Genomic DNA, 10,274 nt, shown 5'->3' on the forward strand with positions numbered 1-10,274 from the left:
AACTGAAGACGATGCCTCAGTAACAAGTTTAATAACTGGCCAATCAGATGCACTTCCATTTAACTCTTTTCCAATTTTTCCAGAAAAGGAATCCAGGCTTTTGTCGTTCCATCCAAAGCCATAAAAAAATGACGTTGTGGCAACTCAAAATATGGATATGGGTGATTTTGAAGGTGGATTTGTTGATCAATCAGATGGTGAAGACGAATCAAGCAACGATAATGTTGATGTGCGACGATTCTTGGTGCCAAAGCTAAACTTTAAAGCAAAAAAATATTTTAAAATGGTCAATTTAAACGTGGCTGATATCTCTGATCCTTGGGCAACCACACATTTGAATAGTGTTCAGCTTGAAGAAGTAAGATTCACCCCATTGTTTCTTCAACATCCATGTTATAGTCAAGCTGTTGAAAGGCACATTAAACTTGTTACCGAGGCATCGTCTTCAGTTGCTGGCTATGAAAGACATGACAGATTGATCAGGCAAAAAATTAACGCTCGATGTTTAATGAAACGCTTCGACACCAAGAAACATTTTGCTTCTTAATAGACTAATCTTATGATGATTTAAATACCTACTATTCTTGTAACACTTTTTTATGGTTTTGCTGTAGTACAATTGTTTTATATGCATGTATTTCCTCGAAGCTGGCTACTGTTGCTTCAAATTAAACTTTCTGCAGATTGACCAATTGTTCGATTGTGGACTGGGGATGGTGGCAGGTCGGTCGAATTATGGCTTAGCTATGGTTTGATGTGCATTTTCTATTTTAATTTAAATACCTGGATATGTGCTCTTCTAAATATCCTGTTCAATGTATAAGTAACTCTCTATAATATTAATGAATTTATAACAATATCAAATTAAAAGATAGTATTCGCTTGCTTCATTAAGTCCGCTACAATATGCTAATGCTAAGGACGGTATAGTATAGTAGGCCTACCTACCAACAAACTAGGTAACCAACCATAACCATTCAATTAAAATAGCCAAGGTTCCCATCTGTCCAATTATGTAGACTCCGTAATAACACCCAAAATAATTGAACAAAGTGTAGTAAAAAATGTATTTAAGCATGAAATATATGCTATTTCATCTGAATTTGCCCCCGAAAATGGAAAAAATCCGTTTATTTGGAATATCTGCCCAATAGATGCATTTAGAACAAACTGTTCTTTTTGAGCATATAGGAACATAGCTGTTCTGCAACTTTTAAGCCTACTCCCAGCTTTCTAGGAGCATTATAAAAAAAGTTATGCTGTTTTCATGGATTTTGACCTTTGCGTGACCCATGGGGCTGGGTGGCACGCTCGATTTTGGGTGCCACATCAAAAAAATATTTTTAAAGTCAATATTAGACCTTATGACACCCTTTTAACACCCCTCTTCATTAATATGACAGAAAAACTTTTTTTCACTCCACCCTAATCAATAGTTAGTGTAAAGCTTCTGTTATTCTTTTGCTGACAAGTTCCATAATCATATGACCCACAAATCTGTCTGAAAATAGGCAAAGCAACTTGAAATAAAGTCTATGGTGCTATACACCTCCCAGTAGCGCACCCAGCATGGGGCTAAGGGGGTTCAAGCCCCCCCCAAACCCACCATCAAAATGAATTTTTTGTGTGTTCCCCATTTATACCTTTTGCTAACGGGTTATATACGAATAAGACACAACAATACAACAGGGCTGAGCATTATAACAATATATAATATTTTACATATTTACAAATAGTTTTAACAGTCGAACGTTCTCTGTTTAACTTAAACCCTCATCAGAAATCAGAAAATATTCAACTTCTTGAAGGTAAAATTACATTAGGAAAAGGCGACTACATAAATAACTACAAAAAAATTTGCACCACAGGGAACGTGATAGGCTACATCAAGTAAATGTTGAAGAGAATGGACGCGCCTCCAGCAAATAATTGTTTGTTTAAATTTGGGTTGTAGCGTTTGATTAACATGCTTCCTTTCATAACAGTGAATTTTGGTGTCAAATTGGGATTTGCTTTTGCGTAAAATTTTAAATGAGTCAGCAGAGAATTTTCGACCAGTGCAAAATAAACACTCCATAGTATGGTCTTTGATGGCACTTTTCTTTTACTCCCTAAAGTTCAGATGTTCCCGTACTCTCGTGGTCAAATGTCTGGTGGACATACCGATGTACCGTAGGCTACGTCAATGCCGAATCACACGGACCTGTAAAACTGTAGGCTATACGACATTTGAGCAGAGAGACGAAGGCGTCTGGGACTTTAGTTGAAAATACGAACTAAATTTGAATGTTTTGTAAGTAGGAAAAACGTTCAAATTTACTGTTTGCAAAATTAGTGTTTTGTTTCAAACTGTTGTCGCACTTATTTGTGTTGGCAAACGGAAAGCTAATTCTATTTTGTCATACATGACGAAAAAATCGAGATCTATAGAAGATTGCGAGAATGGATGTAGGGATGAGGTTGCTGATGGTGCTAGTAGCATGGGCAGGCGCGGATTTATGGGGGGGCAAGGGCCCCCCCCAGAAATTTTGTGAGGAATTGTTGAAATTGTATGTTTCCGTATCAAATGGTTTGATATGCTTCTAAACAGCTGATATTAGCCCCACGGCGAACTAAATTTATCTCGGGGGGGGGGAGGGAATAATTGTTTGTTATTATTATGGTTGAAATTATCCATCGATCAGACTCCGTTAATTTCTTTCATACAACTTCGAGTACAATTTAATAGCAATATTTGTTGGAGCTGACTCAGCTACCGACGTTGAACCAAATGACGTCAGTTGAAACAATCTGAAACCTTAAATAGCTGTTTTATAGTTTTTAGTCTTCATTAGTGTGGTGGGATGGCGCGGTAAGGCGCTCGTTTTCCTACATGCAATCATCTGATTCGACTCCCGGCTTATGCTGGTTGTTGACAAAACACCGCTCACCTCTACCCAGGGTGTAATAAAGTGGGCGTAGTTGCTGAAGTAAAGGTGGCCGAAGAGAAAGGAACTACTCTCGTTAATTAGTGCTGAAGGCTTAGTATTATGAGAACCTTATCTTCTCATTCCACGATTCCCAAGTATTGGGATTCAAGTATGGGACTCACCTTTACCTTTTTTAGTCTTCATTATAATTTCAATCAATTACCATATAAGCCTGCAAACATAAAAATATTCAATTGGTCATGGACACTGTATACTGGGTTTTAAACCAGATTTTAAGTTTACTTTGCATGCTCAGCAATATTTATTCAAGCAAATTTATTTTTTAAACATTCACAATTGATGAAAATAGCTGTTTTAATGTCTATTTTATAGCATATCGTATATGTCGTAGTATCATTGTTCATATCTGTTTAATCTTTTTCTTTCTTTTTAATTGATTATTAAATTTTCTGCATCCCCCCCTCCCCCCCAAAAAAAACTCCTAGATCCACACCTGGGCATGGGGTTCACTTAGCCTACTTCTAGTCTGATTGAGAGAACGAATCCTGGTGTATCGGCAACCGGTGGATTGTAAGTGTTTTTAAATACTGTATTAATCAAAGGGATGGGCATTGGCCTATTGTCACTGTCACTATTGTCGCAAATCACTCGGCCTGCATTTCTGAATTAGCCCCTCCTAATTTTTTTCTGGGTGCGATACTGACACCTCCCATACACCACCAGCCTTATTTTTTAGTTTATAAGCAGTCCTCAATTTCCTGGGTCAGAGAGTGACCCGACTCGCAGTGGATTCTTTGGGTCAATAGGCCTACCCAGTTTGCTCTTTCAAAAGAAATGGTTCATGATCAGGTTGGCACAGGTGTAGATCAGTCATTTGACAATTTTGGAAGGAGCACAGAAGTTGGATGGTAACTGAAAGCTCCTTCTGGTGATTGTGAGGCTAAGGAATTACAACCACTAAAGTTTTCCAAGATCTTGAGGTGGTGCAAGCAGGAAAAAACGAATATAAGTCACCGAACTTAAGGGCAAGGCCAGAATGGCGTAGCCTACAAGCTTAGGGCAGATCTTATCTGGCCGTGGAGACATGCGTGGCTTCATTAGGCGGAGATGAACTTGTCTGGAGTGAATTGCCCAGAGATGCTTTGGCCTTGTGGTGTTTCAGTCGCTACAGAACAGATATATATAATACTTTTTTTACTACAAAATGAGATGCTTTGCTGTTCTTCATCTTGAAGACTACGTTTTGCATTAGCTGGGAATCGATAACATTTGCAGAAACGGGGCACTGATAGCATGAGTTAAGCACCCAGTGAGGTTGTTGATAGAGCTCCATTCTTTGCGACTTGAGCGTAAGGCGTTGACGGTTTGGAAGCTTCTTTTCTGACCTGGTACAACAACATGACATTCAATCATATTTGGCTGATAAAAAAAGGTTTGGAAGCAATCTTCTTCATCGTGTGTCACACGCCGTAGCCCAGAGCATCACGCAGGCTCTTGCTCTATCGTTGAGCTCGGCCAAATCCTGTGCAGAGCGCCTTGCTTTTAGGTCAGGGCATTCGAGTAGATGTTGCATCGTTTACTCCTGTCCGCATTTGCAACTTGTGCTCCCCATGGAATATCCCCAGTGTCTCATTAAGGTTTTACACCTGCCAATACCAGTTCTTAAGCGGTTGAGGCATCGCCAATACTTCCACGGTTCACGTTTTCTGGGAGGAAGGCTCTCCATGGGTGTGAGCTCTATATTGGCAAATGTCAGTCCGGCTGCCAGTCCCTCCTGTCATAGTTGAACCCGCACATTGGCGGTGACATCGTCTTGACCTAATGAGACAACTGAAGCAAGGAAACTTTTTCTTGACTTTGACAGACGCCTGTGTGCTAGAGTTTGGCCATACAGTGGGTGTCTCAAATCTATGTCCTGACAAGATCTTTCCTTTCTGCTGGTCACGCTTCTTCTGATGTTGGGGGGAGCAATTCCAGACAGAATGTGCGGCGACGTGATCTTGGTTGGTTTGAGACAACCTGTAATCAGACGGCAGCTTTTGGAAGCAATGTAGCCACCTTGTTTCAGCATACAAAATTAGGAAACGCTTTACATTGTAGTTAGTACTAATTATGAGACATGTTGAGCAGAGAGATGTGGGTCTACAAAAACAATAAATTAAAAGGCAATTAAATTAAACAATAAGATAACCAATAACAAAAATCCTACAAAACAAATATATATACCATAAAACAAAGTTAAACTAAAATAAAATGAATAATATGATGTTTTTGACTAAACAACTCTGGGGAAAACTCCAGCCTACAATCAGACTTGGCAAAGAAAGCGTTTCTTTTGTAGAAAGAGTTAAATACCTTGGTGTTATTCTTACCAATAACTTGTGTGATAATGATGACATTGCAAGGCAAACCAGATCTTCATACTGCATAGCGAACATGCTCAGATATAAATTCAACAAATGTAGTGTTCTTGTAAAAAATATGCCTTTTCGCACCTACTGTTCTGCATTTTATGCTTCTCCACTTTGGTGTAATTATTCAATATCAGCTATTAATCGTCTGAAAGTTGCATATAACAACTCATTCAGAATTCTGTTCAAATTGCCTAAAATTTGCAGCATTAGTCACATCCAAGTAAACCACAACGTGAACACTTTTTATGCCCTGCTACGGAAGAGCATTGCTAGCTTTGTAAATCGGTGTTGCAGCTCTTCTAACTCCTATATCAAAGCGTTAATGACTTCTGAGTATTTCGCTCGTTCAATGTATTTAGAACATTATAACCGTACAATGCTTGTTGTTTGATTTTCAATTATTTTATTTGTATGCGTGTGCTGGCTTGTTTCTATGGAGCTCTATCTTCTGGTCTGAACCAAATAAATAAATAAAAAAATAAAAATTAACCGGGATACATTAAACTTCTCAACAATATACGTCATTCAAAAACACAATGTCATTAAATATATATGATATAAAAGTTATACCGGTACCTGATTACACGGTCAGAGAAAACTACAAAAACAAACTACCAATATGTCATACTGAAACCAACACAAGTTCGAACAAAGTAATGTTATTTATGTACGGTATAATACATGATCAACAAATACTATTGTACATAACATATGTGCCACATTGTATTTTCAAGTTTTACAACTTTTGGGATTTGCTTGACATCTATCAGCTAAAAGAACTATTGAACGCTGTATGGTAAAAAAATTCTCAAGTGAGCATCAAGCATATAATATTGAATGCCAATAAACTATGATACATACCATGCCCATGGCAATTAATCAACATAACTGATTTTATCCAGGTCGTGTAATGTTTAGAACACAGGTTCCCAACCTGGGGTTCGCAGAGCCCTTGGGGAACTGTCAGATAGTGTAAAGGAGTCCATGAGTGTGATGGTATTGGCTGCATGGTGGCTAGGCCTACTTTATTTATTGTTTGTGCAACAAAAGACAAGAATCGTAACAAACAAAAAAATCAACACTGATGCACACTGCACAGCAGCTACATACAATTATTATATGGTGTTTGATATGCAATGCATTATAATAAATTTATTGCGTTATTAGCAAAAGAGCCTGAGATGGAAATCGACAAAAATCTGTGATGGAAATCATCAACCAGTGTACGTTCACACTCATGCGCTCCGCTCAGCAGGTCATATACCTTTTGAAGGGCCATAGGCATTTCTCTAGAGCAGCAGTGTACTGTTACTCATATTCGTAAGTGAAATCAAGGGTTATTATAGTCAAAGGGGTGCCACAAGCCACAATCGACGACATGCTGTTGAGTGTCCTGCCAAAGACACAGCCACATGGCTCCGGATGGAGCAGTGCCGATTGGTACATGTTATCACTCTGCTAACAGCCTGCAAGAAAGTCACTAACAACACCCTGAATAAGCAAAGTGCTGTATATGTAACACTGTTTGAAGCCTCTCAAAACCACTTTATGGTCTGGTTCCGTGAGCTACAACAGAAAAGGCCACGTGCAAATTTTGTTCCTCGTTGACCCATTTAATTCTGTGACGGGCTGTTTGAAAGTTGAACGCTGATCCAGTTCGTTGAGCGCTAACCAGTTCGTTAAGCGCTAACCCAGTTCGTTGAGCACTGATCCCAACTCTAGTCAATTTTCTTGCAGCATTTCCAGCTGAACCAGAGATCAGTGATGACGATAAACTGTGATGTTTGATCGCCCACGTTGGTAAGGATGTTTACAATTAGAGCTCGACCGATATATCGGTCAGCCGATATGTATCGGCCGATATCAGATGTAGCCAATATATCGTATCGGCTATTTTTCGCCGATAAACATCGGCCAGCAAAAGCACACTCAAAACCAGCCATACATGCCTTTATTTAGAAGAAACACAAGTTGCTCAAACGTGCTTGCATAGCACAAACAATTGCTGTGAGAATATAATTTCCCGCCCATTCTAGTGCGCGCATCTAGAAAATGTTAATACTGTATCCCTTAGCTTCCATTCAAGCAGGAAAAATATCGAGTTTTACGTTGCTTCAACGATTGATGACATTGAATCAGTGTAACAAAGGTGAATTTTTCGCAAGAATCGATGGGAGTGCGGGTGTACTTCTACACTAACCACGCACAGCTTATTTCAAGTCTTACGTCACAATGCCTGGCTTTGATCTCCGAGTGATATTGATAAGGCAAGGTTCGTTACAAAATTAGATCATACGAGTAGGCTATCGCAGCAAGATGCAGCAAATTTTGTCAAGTTTTGGTATTACAGTAAGAAAGAAAAGGTCCAGGGAAAATTAACTTTCGTTCACATGACATGCAAAAATAAACCCAAAGAAAAAATCCTAGTGAAACTTTGCACAGAAGAAAATAGTAGCGTCATTGTAGAAGTTGCAAAAACAAAGAAAAAATTCTGGTGAAACTTTACACAGAAGAAAATAGTAGCGTCATTGTAGAAGTTGCAAAAATAAACCCAAAGAAAAAAGCCTAGTGAAACTTTGCGCAGAAGAAAATAGTAGCGTCATTGTAGAAGTTTTCCGATTCGTGCCCAGAGCATTGTGACGCAAGAAGCCACATGACCTCTTTCGGTGGAAGTTATGCGGCGTAATTAAGCAAGCAACCACCTGCGCCGAGTCCCCACCAGATTTCTGTCTCATTTACATATTTTGGTAAAAGTTTGTATTAAAACCGTGTGAATGCAACATTTTCTCGTTGGCACGGTTGGTTCATCCTCTGCCTACTGATCAGGAGAACGGGGGTTCGACGCCCGTCGTAGTCAAACTTTTTTTTTCTTTAAATTAATTTTTGCGGTGCACAAGAGCTTTTCAAAAAAGTAGGGTTAGGGAAAGCTTATATTTTATTATCATTGCACAATTTCATTGGCAAATAGTTATTTCGCAATCTGAATCAACCAATCTCTCAAAACACTTTCGGAAAATCTTACTTTTAGAGTGACTAGAATCAATGAGACAAAAATCTCGTGGGAAAAAAAATTTCGCCGCCGGCGAAAATTTCAGGAATTAAAAAAAAATGTAATTCAATTTTAAGTCCAAAATTTCTGTAACCATCTGCCACCTTCTAATACTAGCCTACTTCCCTTATTCGCAAGGTTTTGTCGCCATATGATAGGCCCTACTAGACCTACTAATTAAGCGATTAGTTTTCGTCAATTATTGCCATGTTACATTCATGCAACGTTAAACAACGTTGATTTGCCGTTAAACGAGCAAAAGTGTCCAGCCGCGCCGTTTGTCTCCACTCTGCCACTCGTAAGCCCAGTGCTATAAATCAAGTAAATTGCCCAAACCTGTGAGGAACTTCATTCGCAGCAAAAGTCTGACCGCAATTTCCACTGCTGTTACATCGTTTTAACATCGCCAGATGTTAAATCGGTGTAAAAACTGTAGCATTGTTCTTCAAAGGAGCCTTGGTGGTAGGAAAACAACAGTGGAGTTCTACATTATTATTGGTGATCACGACGTGACGTGACAGTATGTGTTCGTCCGCCCAGCTATTTTGAAAACTCGGCGCCTATGACAGCAACCAATGCATACACTTTCTTGGACTGGTTTGTTGGTAACAAATTTTTCGTAGTTGATATATATCGGCCAATATATATCGGTATCGGCCTAAAAATTTCATAAATATCGGTATCGGTCTGAAAAAGTGATATCGGTCGAGCTCTATTTACAATTACATCAGTGAATGTAATACTTATGAACTTGCAATAACAACTTTAGAAAGATTATGCATGAAACCAAACAATCTCATATTTGCCAGACATTTGCTAATGACATGCAACAACAGGCAGAACAGTCATTAGATGCTTATGTAGCTCTATTAAACTTGAAGCAGCTATCTCGAGATTGCAATTATAAAGCCGTAACCGCGGAAGTTTGCCGCAATGAAGCAATTTGCGGCGCTTTTATATCAGGGATATTGTCTGCATCAATACGTCAAAGACTCTTGGAAAATATTAGAGAAGAGACCATAACCCTCGATGCTATTTTTAATCAAGCCCGCTCATTAGATATTGCTCAGAAAAATGCTGATGCCTTTCTAGTTTCAAATCCACAGCAAACCTGCAAACCACAGCCAAGAAAACACATCAACATTTGCCAAAGCAATACAGTGTTCTCAGAGAGAATCGGCTGAACAATAGATTTCCTTGCGTGAAAGACTTCTGTTAAATGAAAGTTGTGCTCAAGCTGACTTGAAAAAAAAATGCTCCCACTGTGGCTGTCCTGACAATCATGGAAGAGAAAGATGCCCTGCGAAAAACAGTACGGTAAGTGCTATAAGTGTGGTTATCTTGGTCACTATGCAAGAGAGTGTCGTTCTCGTAGAAAACAAATTTCACAAAATCCGTCTAGTGCTGCTTTATTCTCCTTACATTCTTCTCCAAATAAAGTTACTTACCCTGTGTGTATTAATAGTGTCACTGCAAGAGCACTTGTGGACACGGGTTCTACATTAAGTCATGTGAGCAAGCATTTTGCTGAGAATGCAATTCCTATCGAACCGGAGTTTAATAAAATTGATTTGGCCGTGAATAAAAAAAATTCACAAAGCAATGGATTTTCTACTGTTATAGTTTGCTTTCGAAGACATGAATACGATAAAATGAAACTTATAGTGCTTGATAATGATGATGTGAAACGATTACCGTACTCAACATACTCGATAGATGATGTGAAAAGATTGGTCACAAATTGCAAAGTTTCTTGCGAAGTGAAGCCAAGGTTTTACAAACCTCCGAAAGCTACATTGATTAAGGCAACGCAACCATTTGAACGATTGAGCATTGACTTTAATTAAAGGATCATTGCCGTCAAATACTAAAAATCATTTC

This window comes from Aplidium turbinatum, chromosome 9 (genome assembly GCF_918807975.1).
Source record: "Aplidium turbinatum chromosome 9, kaAplTurb1.1, whole genome shotgun sequence".
Taxonomy (NCBI): domain Eukaryota; kingdom Metazoa; phylum Chordata; class Ascidiacea; order Aplousobranchia; family Polyclinidae; genus Aplidium; species Aplidium turbinatum.